Source organism: Bidens hawaiensis, unplaced genomic scaffold, assembly GCF_021521415.1.
Source record: "Bidens hawaiensis isolate Kalapana, Puna unplaced genomic scaffold, B.hawaiensis_p1.1 tig00008125_1, whole genome shotgun sequence".
NCBI lineage: Eukaryota > Viridiplantae > Streptophyta > Magnoliopsida > Asterales > Asteraceae > Bidens > Bidens hawaiensis.
The window spans coordinates 1005709-1029030 of record NW_027491578.1 but is presented as its reverse complement, the minus strand read 5'-3'; the positions used below and the strand labels follow the sequence as shown (position 1 = coordinate 1029030).

General features: G+C 34.2%; 1 protein-coding gene, 1 long non-coding RNA gene and 1 pseudogene across 4 annotated transcripts in view; all 3 read left to right on the top strand.

Annotated features, from left to right (window-relative positions):
• Window positions 1–23322, top strand: part of LOC143637168 (protein DETOXIFICATION 14-like) — a 32308-nt gene that overhangs the window by 2743 nt on the left and 6243 nt on the right. The gene's annotated exons all lie outside the window — the stretch shown is intronic.
• LOC143637166 (uncharacterized) lies at window positions 258–2771 on the top strand. Of its 2 annotated transcripts, XR_013154383.1 has the most exons (4): window positions 258–588; window positions 680–770; window positions 940–1834; window positions 1918–2771. It is a non-coding gene; the product is annotated as an uncharacterized LOC143637166 (long non-coding RNA). The 2 variants fall into 2 exon arrangements; XR_013154382.1 differs by having other exon boundaries at window positions 261–770.
• Window positions 6275–7903, top strand: LOC143637094 (protein DETOXIFICATION 14-like; annotated as a pseudogene). Its single transcript, XR_013154372.1, has 6 exons — window positions 6275–6812; window positions 6907–6993; window positions 7085–7140; window positions 7240–7362; window positions 7526–7731; window positions 7822–7903. The product of XR_013154372.1 is annotated as a protein DETOXIFICATION 14-like (transcript).

Below are 23322 nucleotides of genomic sequence, written 5' to 3'. Positions count from 1 at the left end.
TTTAAAGGGTTTGCATGTTAGCATATCTAAAAGAAAATCAAATTAGTATATATATCAAAAGTTTAGTTAAAACTTGGAATTCTAAAAGATGAAAACGACCTCAGTCACCGATAGATTTTGTTTTGATGGTCAACCATGAGTTTAAAATTTTGTCATTTTGTGCAAACCATCATGTTCAATATAGGACAATATGTTGTTTGGATTTTGTATACCGTTTTAAAAATCTGTAATATATATAAACGAAGATCAAAAAATCCTAGGTGTCGCGATGTGGTCGCTCCCCCTTTTTTTGGAGCCACCAGATTTGCTTCATTCTTAAATGGTTACTTTTCATTGATTTAATCCGGTTTTTACCCGTTTAAGGTTTAAATTTTGCGGGTGAGATTCTTACCAAACCCGGATACATAGTTAAATGGGTCAGAACACCAATTTAATCCTTTGCCTCTCAGCCACCCTATTATCGCTATTGCAGACTCAGATATATCTTCTTCACCATCATCTCCCTCGAATCCGAAACCATTATCTTGCATCATCACTGGCGATTCAAACTTCTTATTTGTGATTCGCAAGCCTCCTTCCAGATACAAGGTATGTTCGTCTGTTAATGGGTTGATTTATTGGTATTTCGATTAATAGTACATAAACCCTAATTGATATTTAGACTGTTTCGAATTCATAGTTGTGTTGTTTGACAAGTTCAATGATATCTTCTGTCTGATATTTGATTTCGTGTCTGATATAAACCCTAAATTGGATTCAAAACCTTAAATGTGAATTATCGTAATCCCGGCCAAAACTACTACTCTCATCAATTCGTTGATAATAGAAACTGTGATACAGATCCGATGGCCACCAGATTGATCGATTTTTTAATGGTGAACTCTCTAATTTCTACTCTTTTTCAACAGTCAAACAGTCAATTATATAGTTTTTAATCAGTTTTGTTAACTTAATTGTTTATATGTTGGTTAATAATTATATTTTAATCAAGCAGTGGATCATTTACACTATTTTGATTTATTTGGGTCCTACTAATTGGTGTAGTTTGTTTACATGATGTGAATTTTGAATTTTAGTGTATTTAACATCGATATTTTTAATCTAATTCCTACTGAAATTCAGTTTCACACTGAATATCTTTCTATTATTGTTAGTGACAGGAACTTTGATTAAGTAATGGAACACCAAAGAGGCGGATGCTAATTACCCATGCAATCGTCATTACAAGAGCAATAGAAGCATGATGCCCGAGGTTGATTCCCCGGATTACAAAGAGTTAGATTGAGTTGACCTGAAAGTCTAATGGGACAAAACGCTAATTTTGGTTCAGGTCAAACTGCCATCGCTTATTCAAAATTAACTTTTGTTCAAACCATTTTTTGGACTTTATTATTGCCGAACGGGCCAATGTGTAGTTTTCGGTATGGGATTGAAAATGGTAAGTTGGGATGACCCAAGAGTCAAAACGGGCTAGAAGGGTAATATTTTGTACGGGTTGAAAAGGGTGAGGTTGGGTTTATTTAAAAGTCAAAACGAGCCAAAAAGGTGCCTTTAGTTAGGCTCAAAATAAATTCTAACCTCTTAATCAAAGTTAACTTTTTTTAGTCAAATTGTTTCTTAAAGTCGATTATCATCTTTAACTAGAACATGTTGCCTGCAGTGTTGGTTCGATTTTTTAGGGAGATTAGGTTAGAGTGGGCCGACTTCAATGTAGATGCTTATTCCGCTTCATCAGTTAAAGTCAGCTTTTATAGCACATATCGAAATGGGACCGACTTGATTAATTGGCAGCCAAATTAATATGCCTCTCGGCCACACAATTGAACACGAAAAGGTAATTTTGTATTGTATTTTTAAAATCTTTTTCATGTTCATAGTTTATAAATGCTTACAGTTTATATATTTTCTTTCATGTAGATGCTTGAAGTTGTGATACTTGAAGATCATGTACTTGGTCTACACTCTACAGGATCTGTTTATATCCCTGTCATGTGTAAGCATTGCTACAACTTTGAACACATGTGTTCTAGCCACATTTTTTGTATAAACCAAAGACTTTGTTGACTCTATGGCTCTATGCTTTGCATATGGTTATTTACATTTCTTGTGGCTGTATGTATTTGGGAATCACATCATGTCAACAATAATTTGGAGTTGAAGTTTTTGTATGGTTTAAAACGTAGAATATTTTGGAGTCGAATGAGGCATGCTTTGGAGGGACATTCAAAACATGATCTTATAAGTTATATATCCTCCTGGATGTAGGTGGCATAGTCTTTGCTATATATATGTTTGTATCTATGTCTTTTATATACTTAAACTAAATGTTTTCATTCAAATATGTAATTTTTTTCAATGGGCGATCATGTAATGGGTCAAAAATGGTTATTTTATAGCGGCAAGGGCATAAATAATATTTATTTTAAAAAATGACTTGATTTTGAAACTTGTATACGTGTCGCACTACAAGCGCGTATAAGCCACTCCATGGATCCATGTGTAGTAAAAGCTATCAGCTTCAAAGCATTATCTCCCACATCAAATAGTAGAAGTTTATCAATACCAAAAAATGGTCTCCTTAATATTGTTTATGTTTTCGGCTAATTAATTATACTAATTGATTAGTTTGTTTGTTTTATGTAGGACTTTTATCTACTTTGATTGGCTTGCGATTATGGTTCTCTAGAATATCAGGAAAGTTGTTTTCTTTCTAATTAACAGATTTCCCCCATTGGTTGTAGATTAACAGTAGACATGGGCAGCAAAAACGAAAATTGTATTCAATTTTAGTCATTTTTTAAGAAACTGGTTTTATGTGTTTATTATTTTTATAAGAACATTAGTAAGTGACAACAATTTGGTTGTCGTTGCGCGTAACTAACATTGATTTCGGTTCCTAGATTTGGAGCTGCATTTGTGATAATACCATTGCAGCTTGAGAGCGGTTGTGCTTTAAGCAATTGTGAAACACAATTACCTTATATGTTGATGAGTTATTATTTAGCAAACATAATTTACGAATAATTACTCATTTAATAAGGATGTATATTGTAGATATATATAAACGGTACTGTATATGTTACAATGTTATTTGATATGATTAATCTGCCTTAGAGTATTGAGTTCGATTGTGCGGTTGCGGTGGGTTGTACATTTATTAATGTATTTAGAAATTCATCAAAACATATCTATTATCATTTTTAATTTTTTAATTACAGATTACTTGGATCGTGGAGACCAGTCTGTTGTGTGTGAGATGTGTCATGCTAAACTCTGGGACGACGGGGCTAGAAGAGGCAAACAAAAAGAAACAAAAGTGACTTATAGTTTGTGTTGTCAAGCAAGATATGGTGAAAACATCATCATTGTCAATCTTGACACTGGTAACATGTTATGTGCTTTACTAATGGTTAAGTTTGAGTGTTGTATTTCGATTTTCTAATTTTTGTTTTTAATACCTTTTCATTTTTAAGGTGTTTGGCCCGAATACCTGTTACATGTGGTTTTTTTTAGTTTTATGAACCGCTGAGTATATTACATGCAATTGTGAAAAGAGTTAAGTATTCTCATGCATACGTCGGTTTGGGTCTGTTTTTGGCTGAAATAGAGCCAAAAAGCGAAGATTCGGTTTCTGAGTTTTTGTAAATCAAAAGGCGAAAATTTGTTTTTTCCATTTGGGCTAAAAGTATTTGGTCCGAAAAAAGTAATTGGCCCGACGTAATGAATTAGGGAAAAAATCTTTGTTAAATTCTTATATATTACTTAAAATTCAGAACTTACAATTAAAATTGACAAGCTCGGTTTTTTTCGGTTTTAATTCCTTCCAAAACTGACTGAACCAAAAGTTTGATTTTTACAAAGCATAAAACCAAACCGACAGTGTTTGTTAGAATTCGGCTTTTCGGCTGCGGGTGGGTTTTTTATTTTCCGGTTTTCTGCACACACTGCAAACATTTTTGTCCAATCATTTTTTTATTTATTTACAGTTATTAATTATTTATTAATTGTAATTACTTATACTATATTATTAGAGTAATAATATGATTATTAGCAATTTAGGAGGGTGTATGTATTCAGAAAACACTTTTGTTATTTAACATATTTGACATGTTGTTGCTGTTTTAACACATTCTTTAAATACAACCTGTTTTACAACACGAATTTGTGCTTATTTTGTTCAAATTTATTAATAACGACACTAAAACCGCTTCAATACACAGGAAGCTGAGAGGCTGGCAGCTGCTGATGTGGTATTCATGGTGCAAGCAGGTCAACACGGAGGCTTACAGGTCACCATTGCACCAGTGCCCGCTGTGGCACTGTTACCGCCACTACCACCACCTCCTGTAGTGGGGCCCACCCACTAGCCATTTCAATGAGTTACGGAGGTTGGACCTTTAAGTTATGCACATATTTGACTATGTATGTTGTCTATGTTAAGTCCTTATTTTTGGGTTTCATGTAGCTTAATATTAGTTTTTTTTAAACTAAAGAATGAAAAAACTATACATCTTACATGTAGCAGATTCTAAGGTATTCTAAGGTTGGCGGGATCACACAAGGAATTGGGTTGTATAAGGTTCAACTTGCTAAATTCCATCTGAGAAAAAAAGAAAGAAAAATGACTTCCACAACGGTCGACTCTCACATCACTGGTCATACAAAATTCTATAAATGAGTCGTGCGACTCGTGCACCATTAGTTGGTGATAGACATTCATAGCCTCTATGAAAACCTTAATCTTCTTAACATTAATACAAGTTTAAATGATCAACGTTGACTCTTTGCGGCCGTATATTATTAATGATCATGTGACCTAACTTTAGAGTTCATTAGTATTTGTATTTAAAAAAATATGTCAAACGTGGTAGAGCATTTAAAGAACAAAATGCACCACGACACCTTGTTATCCGGATCATGCTCCTTTAAAAATCAGTTAAATGACTTCTTAAGGTTAGTTATGTGTAAATTTCAATGCTGTTTACCCAAAATGGACCGGTTAGGCCAGAAACCAGTTTGCATGAGTTAAAGTGCCAGTGGTTAGCCCAGTTGGTTTATTGTTAGTGGTCCTAGAACTGGCTGATGAACATGTATATTTAACTCATATAAATTATGAAATTTGAATTTGACATGTCATCAACTAATCTTCCTAACCTACTCTAGGAAGATGTGGCGTGTTATTATGTTTCCAAGGCTATGCGGTGGAGCTATAATTGTGAGCGACGAGGGCGAGATCACTGCCCCCTAGGCGACAAAGGGGCGATAAGTGGAGGGGCGACGAGAATTTGTCGCCGGGTGGAAAGATGATGATGATGACGTGGCGATAAGTGGTTGGAGGGTGGGGTGATTTGTGAGCAAGAACACCGCCCCTTGGGTTACATGTCACTCCTTTTTGCCACGTGTTATAAAATGCCTTATTTTATATCCCTCACTAAACATAGCCTAACTAGCTAAACTAAATACTTTCTTTGCAACAAAAGTACTTTCTTAATTGTTTTTTCTTTTAAATTAATTTTTGTACATCACCAAAGTAACTATATAGCATTTAAATTATATATTTTAATAATCAAGGATAATAACAAGATGGGTTTGGAACAAGTATTAGTAACCTAGTCTCATAATTATAAAACCTCCCATACCCGGTCATATGCATTTCTGGTTTGGGACGAGCACAAATTGCTAGTTACACACGGGTGTTGGTTGTACACTTATACCCATTGGGATTCCCAAATACATTTCTTATTATTATAAAGTAAAGAGTTAATGGATTAACATATCACACTATTACATAAAGACAAATGAAAATGAAAATGATACAAGTGCGAAAGTGTCAAGTAATCGGATTAAGTATCACCTAATAGCATACGCGTAAAACTTTTTAAAATTAATCTCATACCCGGTCCTGTGCATGAATATACTCGTCCCGAATGTTTTTAGATTTGTCTACAGGCTTTAGGTTCAAAATCACTTGTCATCCGGTTTTTAAAATTAACTATGACGCTACCTCATTTTTTATCCCCGCTTGCCATCAAATCTGTCATCCTGCAGCCCGTTTGGTGATTTGCTCGGCTTTAAACCCGTTAATTTATACTTCTTGTTAGGAATTAGGCTAACATAATATTAATAAAAAAAAGTAATCGCTATAACAAAAACGATGTTTATTTGAAGAACAATCACTTAGTTTACCTTTAAGCTAATCATTTCATTTTTTTTATTTCATTTTTACCTTTTAACCTTGCTTATGTCACTTTAAAACCAAAATTGACAGTTTGGAATGTCTAGCGCATTGGAGACGTTATGCGGGCAAGCTTTCAGGGCACAACAATACCGCAAGCTCGGTACATACACGCATGGCGCCATGATTCCCTCATTTTAGTTTGTTTTCCGATTTCCATTTTGTGGATCTATATCGACAGACTCCTTATCCTTCTCGGTCAAGACCCTTTGATCTCAGCCGAAGCACGTAAATTTTCAGTTTGGCTCATTCCCACCCTATTCCCCTACTCAATACTCCAACTACTCGTTCGATACTTACTGTCTCAAAGTCTCATCTTTCCAATGCTCTGGAGCTCAGTCGCGGTTCTTATTATCCACTTACCCGTTTGTTGGGCTCTAGTGTTCTGGCTAGGGTTCGGGACAGCTGGAGCAGCATTAGCCATCGGAATCTCCTACACTTTGAATGTCATGTTGCTTGGTTTTTACTTGTATTATTCTGACTCGTGTGAAAAGACTCGTGTCACGTTTTCAGTAGACGGTTTGAAAACCATCAGGGAGTTCTTTCGTTTCGCCATCCCATCAGCAATAATGATATGGTATATTCACAATGATTTTCCAAACTCTAGCAATATTTTCACACACAACTTGCTTGTTAATTTACGTGAGATTTCTGTTTCTTATGCGGTGTAGTCTTGAATGGTGGTCGTATGAGATCGTAGTTTTGCTATCGGGGCTCTTGCCGAATCCTCAGTTAGAAACCTCAGTGCTCTCAATATGGTAAGACTTATTTGAGTAAATAAACCCATAAAATATATAGTAACCTTACTTTGGACACTTTAGAGTAACTTAACATGTCTGGTGTCAACAGTCAACAGTTGGTGCCTTACACTACTACGTGCCTTACTCAATTGGGGCTGCTGCAAGGTATGTACATAACCTGTTTTCCTAAACGTTAATAAGTCAAGTGTCCGAGTCTAAAGAGATGATGTTTTAATTTCAGCACACGCGTATCTAATGAATTAGGGGCTGGGAATCCACAGGCTGCAAAAACGGCTATCCTGGCTGCAAGTGGTCTTGGAGCAGTGGAAGTGATCATAGCCATCACCGCTCTTTTCTGCTCACGTTCGGTTCTAGGATACGCATTTGGTAACGAGCAGGAACTAGTTGACTACGTCAAAGACATTACCATTTTTCTTTGTTTCACTCTATTTTCAGATACAATACAAGCAATTCTTTCAGGATTGAAGTTTAAAAACATAAGAATATATGGGGAATCCAGTTTACAGTTTAATGATTATTTTCTAAACAGGATTTGTTAGAGGAAGCGGATGGCAACATATTGGAGCGTACATTAACTTCGGGTCTTATTATCTCGTTGGAATCCCTACGGCGTTAGTTTTAGGTTTTGTGGTTCATCTAAAGGGAAAAGGCTTATGGAGTGGACTAATTATCGGATCAATCGTGCAATGCATTCTGCTTATTCTAATAACATGTTCCACTAATTGGGAAAAACAGGTTGATCTTGATTAGACCCAAAGATTTATTTTTTTATATTAAATTTGTTAGTGCAGCAGCAACTGATGATGATAGTGTCGTCCATCTCAGGCAACAATGGCGAGAGAACGTATATTTGTGCGGACAATTATTGATAAGGAATGATTCTTCAACTAAACGTGTAAAATCACTTTATATCAAGAAGTGTCTGCCACCCAGGGAATAAAAAAGAACATGTTCCACTTTATATCAAGAACTGTCGTCCATCTCAGGCAACAATGGCGAGAGAACGTATATTTGTGCGGACAATTATTGATAAGGAATGATTCTTCAACTAAACGTGTAAAATCACTTTATATCAAGAAGTGTCTGCCACCCAGGCAATAAAAAAGAACATGTTCCACTTTATATCAAGAACTGTCGTCCATCTCAGGCAACAATGGCGAGAGAACGTGTATTTGTGCGGACAATTATTGATAAGGAATGATTCTTCAACTAAACGTGTAAAATCACTTTATATCAAGAAGTGTCTGCCACCCAGGGAATAAAAAAGAACTTAAATGTTCTTCAACAACGGTTTAATAAATTTATTGTAAGAACATACTGTAAACTGATTAATTAACAAAGAGAATTAAATGGGGGTTTGTAGCCTATGTGTGTCCATGAATGTTTTCATACAAACTAAACATAATAGTGTATAAACATGGATAACTTACACCTTTCCTTGAAACAAACATGGATTAGTGAGGTCAACATTATGAGGTGTATTTGGTTGCACATCAGTCCCAAGTTCTCATAGTAGTGATTAGTGAACAAAGATGTAGACATAGGAGCCAGATTAGTGGGGTGTGAGTTGGTTGTTCTAATAAACGTCATGTTTAAACATGTTTTTTTAGCAAAATTAACATAGATTAAAACAATTTATTCTTCTTAAAATGTTATTATTTTAGAGCCAATAAAAAGTAAAGACATGTACATGTTAGAAAATTGTCGTATGTAGAAACTATAATATTTTATAGGGTGCTGCTAAACGTATTACCGTTTGCTCTGGTTTTTCTAAGCATACAACCCCCCCCCCCCCAGGTATTTAACAAACACAATTCATACCTCCTTTTTTTTTAATTTGTATCCCACATTATTTGTTGATATTAATATCTTACAAAAAAAACCAATCGAATATATGATTGGGATAAAATCAATCACATATTGAATTACATATCGAATATATCTTTTGCTTTAATCAAATATAAAATATTATCTACATATTACCAGAGTTTGGGTACTAATGTGTCCTTTTCATTAGGGTGTAGTGATAGGAGTTTGGGTTTTTTAATGAAGACTCAAACTCAATTCTTACTTACAACACTTTGGAGGACATAGGTAGCTCAATGAAGGTAGACTGAGATTGTGATCTCCAATTCGATCATGAGGACATTCGGGTTTTACTACCAGTGGGTCTTCATGCGGGTAGGTTTTTCCTTGAGCTGGATATAACTTGGAAGCGCTTAAGAGCTTCTTACAGCTGGGTTAGGCCAGCTGGCGATAACTTTTAGCTATGGGACACCCCGTACAGAATACTTAGGCAATCTATGTTTGTTGGCCGTTCAAAAAAAAAATACTAATGTTCTTAGCCGTTCACAATATTCTCTGCATACTCTCCTACAATTATTCACCATTTTCATGTAGACAAAGAGCACCAATTCTTTACTTTGCCAAATCACTCACGGGTACAGCAAGAAGAATCCGTGTTAGTCGTTCTTCGAATTTCGTTATAGATGTGTAAAGGTTTTATTGCATTGAACCATGAAAGGTTGATTGTCACGTTGCTTTCTTCTATAACCCTGAAAAGTGTAGAATTTTTATGCATTCGAACATGAAAAGGTTGATTGTCACATTGCTTTCTTTTATAACATTGAAAAGTTGATTTAGGTTGATTGTGACATTGCTTTCTTTTATAACACTGAAAAGTTGATTTAGTATGAATTTGTTTATTAAATAGAAAGCAGCATTGTAGAAAAAATTAACGAAAAATAAAAAAGAATAATCAGAAAAAAGTACACTTGTTTTGTGTTAATTTGTTAATTATACGATTTCGAGGGGTATGACAAGTAACACAGGATTCGTTTAGTCTTGTAACAACTCGGTTCTTCCATTTTAATTTACCCGACTGTTTTATGTTCGGAAAATTTTAAATGCTCGCATTATTCCAGTTAATATTAATAATTATTTAGTATATTTAATTAATATATATAAAATAACTTTGGTTTATGTACAATTCTTACCCTAAAGTAAACTTTAATCTATGTTTGTTTCCACCTCTAATCTCTAGGGACTGATCTGCAATTTCCATGTATTATGAACCATCCAACCCATTAACCCGTAAACCAGACCCATACCCATGACCAATTAGCAAACCCGCAACCCGTTTATCATTCTTGGACCATAATTCTCGCCATATTCTTGGAAATCAAATCATAATACTTGTTAATCTTTCCATAAACGACCTCACCGACGTTCTAATTATATTATATCAATCAATAGTGATTCGAAATTCCTATTTTACTAGCCGACAATAACCCGTTTTCAATATACATCACAAAGACCTCTATAATTCAATTAAACTGAGTCACAGGACCTTCATACGAGCGCCTATCAAATCCCCAAGTTTAATTTGATTATTCAAGTCTGCAACTGGCCTAATCTATTCGTGTTTTAGCCGTCCGTCTTGTCTTGCCGTTCACCATCAATCAACCCTCGTTAAAGGTAATTATATATGCTATTGTATTCGTTTGGTATCGTATAACATTAACCCTAACTTAATTTGATCTTGCAAACAACGGGTTAAACGATTTAGGATTTTAGGATTTATAATCAAATGGGGTTTTCGCAAGCTTATGTATTTATAAATTCGGTTTCATGTTTTAAACAATTAACTCAGTAGCACAGTTGGTTTAGTCCTTGCATTGTGATTCTGTGGACGCGGGTTCGAGTCTTGATTAGGGCATTTTTGGATTTAGTTTTTGTATATTTGTTTTTGAGTAACATAGTTAATTATAACTAATTATAATACAAATAAATATTAATTTGTTATAACCGACATCATTAAGTTACGTTTTTCTTATCCAATGAATCTCATTAGAAGTTTTCGGTATATATAGGTATTATAACTATATATTAATAATAATATTATTTTATTAAAACCCAAACATCATCATTATTGACGTTCCTCGTCGTTAACCGTTTTTACAAACTTATTATATTTATTATATTAGGTATATATGTATTTATTTATTTTTTATAAAAAAAACATAATAAATATGATAAACGTGTTCATATATTTGTACCCTTAAACTTAGTTAAAGATTCAAGATGAACATTTATTAAATATTTTTATGTGTATTAGTACATATTATAATTATTTATTTAAAAACTTATATATTGGCATCTTACTACTCGAATAATTATATGTATATTTTATATCAAATTTAGTTATCTAAATTATTAGTTTATAAGTTTGATTATATATTTATCATATCTAGTAAACATGGGTAATTTTAAAAATATAAAATATAATGACTTTAATAAATGTGAAACAATAATATTAATTTTTATAATAATAATTATGATAGAAATCCATCGATCAATTAATAAACATTCTAATCCCAAACCTAACTTAATCACATCGAAATCTTAATTCATTAAATTATGTTATATCATTTATAATTAATTAGTATTAATATTATTTAACTATGAATCCTTGACGGTATATCTCGAAGGGTTCATCTCTCTCATCGTCACTTATTTCGTTCATCCGATCAGGTGAGTAATCACTCCCCTATTTTACTTGTTTTCAAATGTTTTGGGGACACTTGCGTACCATTTATCAAATTATTTATCTTATTATTTCTCAAACGCAAACTGTGATCTTTGTGTTGTGTATCAATTGAATGACTGTTTTTTACTTGCTATTTGCTTACTTGCTCACTTGAATCGCATTCGGAGAGGTCCAACATAATCTCATTATAGTATGATCATACGACCGTCGTAGTGGCCGGAGCTTGATCGCATTGGCAATGGTTTCACCGACACTCATTACTTGCTTAACACTTTCATTGTTTATACTCACAGATGACAGTTTTGCTTATTTTTAATCTATTATTTATATCATTATATATTATCATTTTGTTCGTGTCAAAACTGGTGAATCTACTCACTCAACATGTGTTATTGACAAATATATATGTTTTGTACGCATTTGCAGGTTATAGATTGGATTGCTTATCGAACTGAAGCTCACGTAGAGATGACCTTAGGATGTTAAACATAAACAAGAATAGTTGGTTTTGTATTGTAATTTTCTCTATTTTTGTTGTACTTAAATGTTCGTTGACAATTAATAAATTAATGTTATAAATATATTGATATTATGGTTATCAACTCCTAATATAGATTAGCTTCTTCTCCAAGTTTTCATATCCTGTAAATATCCCATTGTATCTCATGTATGATATACCGAATGAATGAAATCTCCATTTTTCTCCTATCTCTCGTTCTCATATTCATTGGCTATTAGGCTTGTTTCACAACACGTTATCAGCACGAATAGCTTTTGGAGTTGGATCATATATAATAAGTATAAGCGTGATGGGAAGGAGGTCTCTGGTCATACTGTTCGAAGTCTTCGATACAACGTGGTATCTTATAGCGACGTACTCAAGATTCCAGTCAAGTGGCCATACTTTTTATAGACTGTCGTGAGTTGCAAAACAAGGTAAAAAAAAGGTTTTTGTTTGTTTAATAGATCGTTTATATATCTGTGGTAGGTGCTTATCACATATGAAAAGGGATCAATTTTTCCTTGCCACCCAAATTGAATTTTTATTTTATTTTCCATCACCTACAATAAAAGGTGAAGTAGATAAAAATTGAAATTTTAATCATTGCGATTATAATGACGGCTAGGGTTGACAACTATTAGACTCTAAAAGAAAAGAAAGAGTGTATTTACTTTTAATAGAAAGTGTTATTCCTCATCGTAATATCTTGTTTATATTTCTACTAGAAAAAATGAGTAGAATCAAGATAATAGTTTGTTTATAATTGGATAGCAATTGCATCTTGTTTATATTTTCTACTAAACTATTAGTAAATTCAAAGTTGATTCATAACAAGACTTAATAATTCGTTTTTGCCTATATGTGCATTTAATTCAAGGTCTTGTTAAAATAAAATTATTGATTATTTGCTACAACATGATTTATTTGCTTATTTGATGATATCATGTATTTTTAATATTCATGCATTACTTGTATTAGGATTTATTATAATTTTTTATTGTCTTTCAAATATAAGATAATATTGAAAAATATCATTTACGATTTACGATGGAGATTATAAGGAAACCAAATCCTCAATTTATTTTATTTTATTATTTAAAGATTTTAATGATGGCTAAACAATTTTGTCTAAAATTAAATGGAACGGTTTTGAATGTTTATTGTTATTGGTGTTGAAATTTGGATGAAGGTCATGTTTATTTATAGCTATTATCCATAATTGATCTAATCTTTATGACTATGATTAAAATTTTGAATATTATATAGTTTATAATCATACCAGATTATATGATCGAGATTAAAGTTGTCATGTCCATTAATTATCGTATTATGAATTATTTTACTTATTATCATTCATTCATTGAAAAAAAAAATCATAAAATTATTTAAAAAAAAATCTCGATACTATATAAACATTTATCGCTTAAAAATTGAGTAATTTACAAGTAGGTTGCATGACAATATCAATATCGAAAGCTACTTTTACTTAAAGAAAAATCATAACTATATGTTATATATGGGATTTGACTACATGATTTGTGTATGAATTCGATATGCATGCATATATAGTAATTTATTATTTTAGATGTATGAATTCATGGTATCTTATATATAAGTCTTATCCAATAATTTGTATAACAATTGTGATAGTATTCGTTATCTTTGATCACACACTTAAATTATTTTCATGGATTTGAACTTACGTATTTTAAAATTCATAAGCAAATAAATATTTGTACCACTTGCATATGCTTATGAATATTACTTTGTTAAATGTAAATAATATAAACAGATAACTTAAAGTCTATTATAATTTGTTTTATAATGACATGTGTATTATTTAGTATTGTGTGTTATCTATTAGATAGTATTGAATAGAACTACATCAAGTTATGGTTTATTATAAATTTCATGAAAAAATAAAAATATGTGATACATAAATGTCATTCTCCTTGGATCTCATTATTGAAAGTTATAAAATATTAGCATAATAAATCTTACATGACTCATTCATGTAATTACTTTCTCAATACTTGTTATATAAAGAGAAGATTAATTATGAGGAAAAACATGGATTGATCATTTTTCATTTGTCAAACCTCAAATATGCTCCTGAAGTAGCATATCATTAAAACGTATGAAACGTTTGAAGTGATTTAGTATCCATGTTGGAGAAAATTATGAATAAACCATGGAAATGGTTTGGTTTGGTTTTATACCATTCCTGAAGTGAATTTGACAACGTATTGATCATTGCAATCATGGATATAATTGAGAAAATTGTAATGGTGATTATATTAATAATGAGATCGATCATCAAATTATAATGATAATTATAATGATGCCCATGCTAATAATGAGATCGACCACCACATGTGGCAAAGAGATTGATCAAATATGAGAACGAAATCTGGAAATACAAATATGAAATCACATGATCGTTTGAAACGATAATACAATGTTCAATCATATTTTTGTACTAAAGAAGCATTGATACATATACGATCATAAACCTAATGTTTATGGATCATGAGTACCTTATGGCGTGACCGGTTAGACCACACCGAGTCAATGATGTGAAATTTATTGAGGAACCAAAAGATTCTTCATTATACATGTAATATTGCTCTCAAGGGAAGTCATTTATTTACCAACTGAAAAAGGGTGTGAATCCCTAGATGTTATGGAATTGAGAAAATGATACACATATCCTAACATGATACCATTTAGTGTTTTGAAAATCGATGCATTGTCTAAATGGTTATCAAGACTGAAACTTGATGTTTGCATGATCTATGGCTTAGCTAATAAGATAGCAAGCATATTATTACATATTGATATATTTACATTCACTTATAATAATGAATTTGATTCCCAAGTTAATAATGATCATTGGAATAAGTGTTGAACTTCATAACATATTATGTTCTTACATAAATTTTTGTTAAAGACGATTACTCAACGTCTATAATTTGTTGCAAATGCAATATCACAAGAACAAAGGTTCATGTTTGAATTTGAGTACATATGATTTTATATGTTTTAGAAACTAATTCACATCAAGCCAACAAGTTATGATACTTCCTCCCCATTATAATTGGTTTTTGGTCAGTAATCAAGCAATTCTCATCTAATAATTCGTGTGTGTTATATACTGAAATTAATCCACCATAAAACACAAAGATGAGGTCACAAAGGAAGTGAATTTATGTCGGTATTATATATTATTTATGATTATATACTTAGAGCCACTAATGAGATAATTGCTTATGGCTCATTAGTTTTCACTTTAGTGAATCAACATTCCCAACATTAGGGGGAGATATAAAGCAGTTGGAATGAGTTATCATTGATCCTCAAACTAAATTATATGAACTAAAAGTTCAAAGGATAATTCATGAATAAAGATTAACAAATGAATTACCGGACGATTCACTGACCAAAAGAGAGTGTCTAGCTAAGACACCTATACGAACTGCTAATGCTCCAATCAATAAATGTCCCGGAAGGACAAACACATATTGATAATAATTCTAATGCACGCTTGTAGCGTGGTAGATTGATCGGTTCCAAAGGTAAAATTTCCTCGAAAATGGGAGCAAGTAATAAAGATGGTCAAGTCGAGGTGTAGTAAAGGTCTCTTGAAAGAGATTAGACATGATGGTTCTTGAAGAACCTTAGGTACCTGAAAACAAAGAGCTCTCAATAATATATATTGTATCATGTCTACAAAGATATATGGAATCGAAATAAAGTCGACGTCGCTATACTTTTATATATATATATATATATATATATATATATATATATATATATATATATATATATATATATATATATATATATATATATAATTAGCGCTTGAAACGATGATGATGAGGATCAAGATTCTAAATCTGCCTATAAAAATGATTGGCTAAAGTGGAAAGACGCAAACAGGGCAGAGTTGAATTCTCTAAATAAAGGAAAGTTTGTCCGACCAGCAGTCCATACAACTGAAGTTGTAAAATATGTTAGATATAAACGGGTCTTTTATGTGAGTTATGAAATTTCAATAAAGTGATATAAGGCAAAATTGGTAGCACAAGTGATATAAGGTAAAATTGGTAGCACAAGGATGTTGCAAAGACCCGTGATTAATTATGAGAAGACGCATTCTCCAATGGTGGAAGCATTGATGTAAGGCCCCGAACCCGGTGACCCTACTTTAGCGTCGGATTTACTCATAAACACAGTTCTTCAAATCAGAGTTTATTAAAACTTTTCGCGGAATATAAAACATCAATCATTTGTTACAAAATATTAAATCTTTTCTTTGATACCATAACACAAAACTTTATATTTAAAACATCTTTACTTCTTTCTTCAGATGCCAGCCGTTCAATCCATGCCGTGTGTCATCCTCATGCTAACTCTATAATCAGCTCACCTGCGTGCATACTAAAAGTCAGCTACGCTGAGTGAGTTCTAGTTAATCGAACGCCATACAATACATGCACATACATACATATCCGTAGATACATATCCATACTTCACTAGTTACCCTTCTGTTCTACATACATACTTGCTACCATACATACATACATATCTACAATCATTAACCTCAGTCTACCAAGAGTACGTTCATAGTCCACCGTCTATACCTGTACTCAAGGTCGTGAACACGTACAAGGTTCGCAGTCCTTACCTATGTTCACCATTTATGGTACGTACAAGGATCGCGGTCCTTCCCTATACCATAGTACATCCACAACACGTACAAGGTTCGCAGTCCTTCCCTATGTTGCAACCTAATTCATAGCACGTACGAGGTTCGCAGTCCTCCCCTATGCTACAAATACAGCACGTATAAGGTTCACAGTCCTTTCCTATGCTGTAACCTAATTCATAGCACGTACGAGGTTCGCAGTCCTCCCCTATGCTACAAATACAGCACGTATAAGGTTCACAGTCCTTTCCTATGCTGTAATACATCCACAACACGTACAAGGTTCGCAGTCCTTCCCTATGTTGCAACCTAATTCATAGCACGTACGAGGTTCGCAGTCCTCCCCTATGCTACAAAATCAGCACGTATAAGGTTCACAGTCCTTTCCTATGCTGAAATACATCCACAACACGTACAAGGTTCGCAGTCCTTCCCTATGTTGCAACCTAATTCATAGCACGTACGAGGTTCGCAGTCCTCCCCTATGCTACAAATACAGCACGTATAAGGTTCACAGTCCTTTCCTATGCTGACGCCTATCTACATTACGTATAAGGTTCGCAGTCCTTATCTACGTTTACATATATCATCTACTTCACGTATAAGGCTCGCAGTCCTTAACTACGCCATTACCAGCCGAGTCTATGTCCGACAGAAGCTAGAGGGATTTGCCATCCTAACTTACTATGTCGAACGTAGAACTCACATGCCATTCGTGTACCTATATACACATACTTACATTATAACATAAGAATACTCTAGGCATTCTTTACCTCATTCATTTAACAACCATACCCCTTGTCGTTACGTGCAATATCCGAAGATCGTTCACGCCCCGACAAGTATTCATTTGAAATATTCATACATCTTCGATATATAATATTCGTACATTTATTTTTAACCTGACAGTACGCGCAATATCCGAAGATCGTTCGCGTACCGACAAACAATCATTCATATCTATCACATATGACATACACTTATCACTTAGGATAAATGTATTAACAACACATCGAGTATGCACACAGCCCCGAAAACATAACAAGGAATGGGGCTAGAAACTCACCTGAACACGGTTACGTTCACCGTTAATCGTAATCTTTTTCTTCAGCTGTGCATGGCTGACTGTATAACAAGTACACGTATCAAACAACTATCACTACTCATATCATCTTTCCAGTCTTAACTAGTACCCACAACGAACGGGGGTCCGGGGGCAGCGCCCCTGGCAGCGGGGTCTAGGGGCGGCAGCCCCTAGCAGGGTCCAAGGGGCAGAGCCCCTGGCTGGGGTCGAGCTGCCAGGTCAGCTTGGAAAAATTTTATTTCCATTAACTGTCTTAACACATTTTTCATTAGATTTTTAGTTTACTTCCTAATCGAACTTGGCTTTAGGCGAAGTTAAACCTTAGGCGAACTTAGCTTTAGGCGAAGTTAAACCTTAGGCGAACTTAGCTTTAGGCGAAGTTAAACCTTAGGCGAACTTAGCTTTAGGCGAAGTTGTCATCAGGCGAACTTGGCTTTAGGCGAAGTTGTCATCAGGCGAACTTGGCCTCAGGCGAAGTTGTCATCAGGCGAACTTAGCTTGCAGGCGAAGTTCATCAGGCGAACTTAGCTTGCAGGCGAAGTTCATCAGGCGAACTTAGCTTGCAGGCGAAGTTCATCGCTTTGAAGGCGAAGTTGCCCAGATGCAGGCGAAGTTGCCCAGACAGCCGCTGTTCGGTTTCTTTCCAGCATTTTGAGCGATTTTAACACCCTTGCTATGGTTCAATATCACCCACTACGCTTCCCGACCATTTTCGGTCGCTTATACACTAAAAAAAGCTTGGATCTTTAAACTTCAAAGATCAAGAATCATACCTTTTTGAGCTTGTTTGGATCTCGTTTAACTTATTAACACACTAATCGCTCTCTCTCTCTCGGATCTGCCCGTTCCTCTCCTCGGCCCGGCGGCGGTGTAGATGGTGTGTGTGTTTTTGGAGTGTGTGTGTAGAAAGTAAGGAAATGAAGATATTTTTGGGTTTAGGGGATATTTATATCCCTGAAATCCCATGGACCTAAGGCCCATTCTCATTTAACCCGTCTCCATTAATCCAACACTAGCCCGACTCATACCAACTCCTACTCTATTATTTATTTCCTGACAACCCGAGTAAACTTTCCCTCTATTAGTAAGTAATATAATTAATATCACTTTGAAATTTCGGGATGTTACAATTGACTTTTCGATATCTAAATAGTCTGGTAATAAAAAGAGAGAATTGATATGCGTCTAATAAGTATTGTGATTCAGTTGATACTGAAAGTTTACAAGAAAGTCTTCGAAGGATTTGAATGATCAAATCATGTAAATTAAATTCTCGAGAACACTATGACTCATGTTGTATACAGATTCATATTTGAATATGTTACGATTATTGAATATGTTGAACATAAATGTAACCTAAAGAGTTTCATAAGGTAGTTGAATACCTGAAATGTTAACTAATACATCTTAATGATGGAATTCTTGTGCATCAATAAGCAATGCACATAGAAGAGAATCTATATGATGAGTACAATATCTTAATAAACAAAGAAATGGTACAATATGGATTTTGATATGTGATACAAAATTGATGTGTTAAATGAGCAAGTTTATGTAGCAAAAATCCTAGAAAAGTGAACACACATGCATAATTTGTCAAGTTAGAAAGAAGTTCATGATAGATTGGAAAATGCATAGAGTTATGCTTATTGCGTATGGACTAATATAGTCGGATTGAGCATTGTACAATCAATAATTATTTTGATAAGGAGGGAGATAAGTTGGATGTCATTAGTCATACTTTTATCAGCATGTGTCCGGCTTGGAGACATCAGAATTGGTTAATACATATATTACAGGTATGAAATATATGAGTTTATATTTTACTAACCCATCAAAACAAGTTTGGCTAGTATTGTCGATGCAGATAAACACAACATGATCATAGTGTTTACCAGATGAAGCAATAGAAGTTTTCACGTGAAGATCATACAACATTATTCAACTTAAGGATTCAAATGTCAATGGACGAAGACGCAAATGATTGACTACAAAAGTTTTGGGTAACTTTCACAAAAGATCGATATTTACCATTTTAACGGATATATAAATCAGGGGGAGAGAATACGCGCTACACTCTTTTTCCCTTAGCTATGGTTTTGTCCCATTGGGTTTTCCTAGCAATGTTTTTAATGAGGCAGCATTTCCAAGCGTATTAAGTTGATAACCAAGGGGGAGTGTTATAAATATATTGATATTATGGTTATCAACTCCTAATATAGATTAGCTTCTTCTCCAAGTTTTCATATCCTATAAATATCCCATTGTATCTCATGTATGATATACCAAATGAATGAAATCTCCATCTTTCTCCTATCTCTCTTTCTCATATTCATTGGCTATTAGGCTTGTTTCACAACAATTAATTAGATATTGTCGCTTTACAATTGCATGATAGTACCTTGTGAGCTGTGGCAATCAGCTCACGCCCCGACATTTCCGCCGTAGGTTGGGGTGTGACAAGTCTGACCCTATTTTATAATCATAATCTACTATATTACACGGCAATTAAAAGACACTAATCTTTTTTGAACGGCATTGAAAAGATAATCATATTTTGGTTTCATGCGTGTCGGCCAAACTTATTTGGAAGCAGGTTTGCTTTTGGCTAAAATTCCTATCCCGATGGGATTAAGTGTTTGATTTAATTCGTGTATGCTTCTGTGTCTAATAATGAGAAACAAAAGGCGATATGCGTGGTGTTCCTTATCACCTTGTGTAATCTATATATATGGAGGTGTAGAAACGAGCCAAAAATGTTTAAATGACATATATTTAATGGTAAATCAAAAATGTATGTTAAGTCTTATATTGAGAACTTATGACCTATGGTATGACGTTTGTCCCTTATATTTATGGGTTCAGATTCTTGTAAATGTATAAATGTGAAATTTTACTGTTAATGATGTTTGTAAGAGATGGATTTGAGATGAAAGTTCAAATTCTTTTTGAAGAATAAAAAAGTTTAAAACTATTTACTTATATTTAATATGTTTTATTTTAAAATTGTTACTAGCATCTTATTTTCTAAAAGTTAGTAGCATCTAATTTATATCTTATTTTCTAAAAGTAATTAAATCGTTAATAGCATCTTACTGCAATTTGCAATTGCATGCGTAAGATGATTATCGTTGGTAGTATCTTAATTTTAAGACATTCACTAAAAGTTAGTGGCATCTTATTTTTAAATCGTTCGTAGCATCTTACTTTTTAATCGTTAGTAACATCTTGTAAATGTAAGGTAAATGTGGAAATTTTGTTGTTAATCGTCAGTAGCATCTTATTTTCTAAAAGTTTAATCGTTAGTAACATCTTAATTTTAATATCGTTAGTAGCATCTTATTTTCTCAAAGTTACTTTTTATTTTTACAATAACCTTTATACTTATTTTTTGCGTTTTAATAAATTTATAAAAATGATTTGTTATAAAAACAAAAGGCATTCTGGTTGGTCCTTTCATATTCATGTAAGTTTTGCCTCATTAAATTGTACATGTGTCATTTTCGTGTAACATAATTTTGTTAGACCACCCGTAATGGGTGCGTTGTGTGTTCCGTCAATGTAACATCCTAAAATTTATAATGTTGAATAAAGAAAGTTACGTTTAGTGATTTCCGCGTTATTAATTAATTAATATCGAGTAAAGAACGAATCATGGATTTAGATTAATTGAGATGGGTTAAATGAGAATGGGCTTTAGGTCCATGGGCTTTAAGGGATATAAATATCCCCTAAACCAACCTAAAACCCTAAACCCTCATTTCATTTCCATCATAATCTCTACACACTCCAAAACACATACACACCACACACCGCCATATACGGCCGGCGGCCGAGGGAGAGAAACGAGCAAGATCCGAGAGAGAGTAAACGATTAGTTGTGATTAAACAAGTTAAACGAGATCCAAACGAGCACAAAAGGTATGTTCTTGACCTTTAAAGTTTATGTTTTATTGAATGTCCTTAAGCTTAAAGATCCAAGCTTTATAGTATATACGGGATATATATACGAACGAAATGGTTAGGGAACGTTAGTGGGTGATGTCGAACCATAACAAGGGTATTAAAATCGCCAAAATGCTTGATAAAAACCAAACCCGTAGCTGAACTGGGCAACTTCGCCTGCAAACTGATAACTTCGCCTGCAAACTGGTAACTTCGCCTTCAAAGCTTAACTTCGCCTTCAAAGCTTAACTTCGCCTACGGCCAAGTTCTCCTAGCTGGTAACTTCGCCTAAAGCTAAGTTCGCCTAAGGTTTAACTTCGCCTAAAGCTAAGTTCGCATAAGGTTTAACTTCGCCTAAAGCTAAGTTCGCCTAAGGTTTAACTTCGCCTAAAGTCAAGTTTGATTAGAAAATAAATTAAAAACCTAATAGAAAATGTGTTAAGACAGTTAATGTAAATAAAATTTTTCCAAGCTGACCTGGCAGCTCGACCCCAGCCAGGGGCTCTGCCCCTTGGACCCTGCTAAGGGCTGCCGCCCCTAGGCCCCGCTGCCAGGGGCGCTGCCCCCGGACCCCCGTTCGTTGTGGGTTGTATAAAGATAGAAATACAACATGAGTAGTAGTAGTTAATTGATACATGTAAATATTATACAGTTAGCCGTGCACAGCTCAAGAAGGGAATAACGATTAACGGAGAGCGTAACAGGATTCAGGTGAGTTTCTAGCCCCATTTATGTGTTATGTTTTCGGGGCTGTGTGCATACTCGATGTGTTGTTAATACATTTATCCTAAGTGATAAGTGTATGCCATATGTGATATATGTGATGGATATGAATGATTGCTTGTCGGTACGCGAACGATCTTCGGATATTGCGCGTACTGTCAGGTCAAAAATAAAGGTACGAATATTATATATCGAAGATGTATGAACATTACAAATGAATACTTGTCGGGGCGTGAACGATCTTCGGATATTGCACGTATCGACAAAAGGTATGGTTGTTAAATGAATGATGTAAAGAACGCCTAGAGTGTTCTTATGCTATAATGTAATTATTGTATATGTGAATTATGTGTATACAGGTACACGAATGGTATGTGAGTTCTACGTTTGACATAGTAAGTTAGGATGGCAAATCCCTCTAGCTTTTGTCGGACATAGACTCGGCTGGTGATGGCGTAGTTAAGGACTGCGGGCCTTATACGTAATGTAGATGATAAATGTAAACGTAGATAGGGACGGTGGGCCTTATACGTGTTACAGATAATAGACGACAACGTAGTTAAGGACTGCGGGCCTTATACGTAAAGTAGATGATAGATGTAAACGTAGATAGGGACGGTGGGCCTTATACGTGTTACAGATAATAGACGACAACGTAGTTAAGGACTGCGGACCTTATACGTATTATAGATAGGCATCAGCATAGGAAAGGACTGCGGACCTTATACGTGCTGTATTTGTATTGTGGTAGCATAGGGGAGGACTGCGGACCTCGTACGTGCTATAGTTTAGGTTGCAACATAGGGAAGGACTGT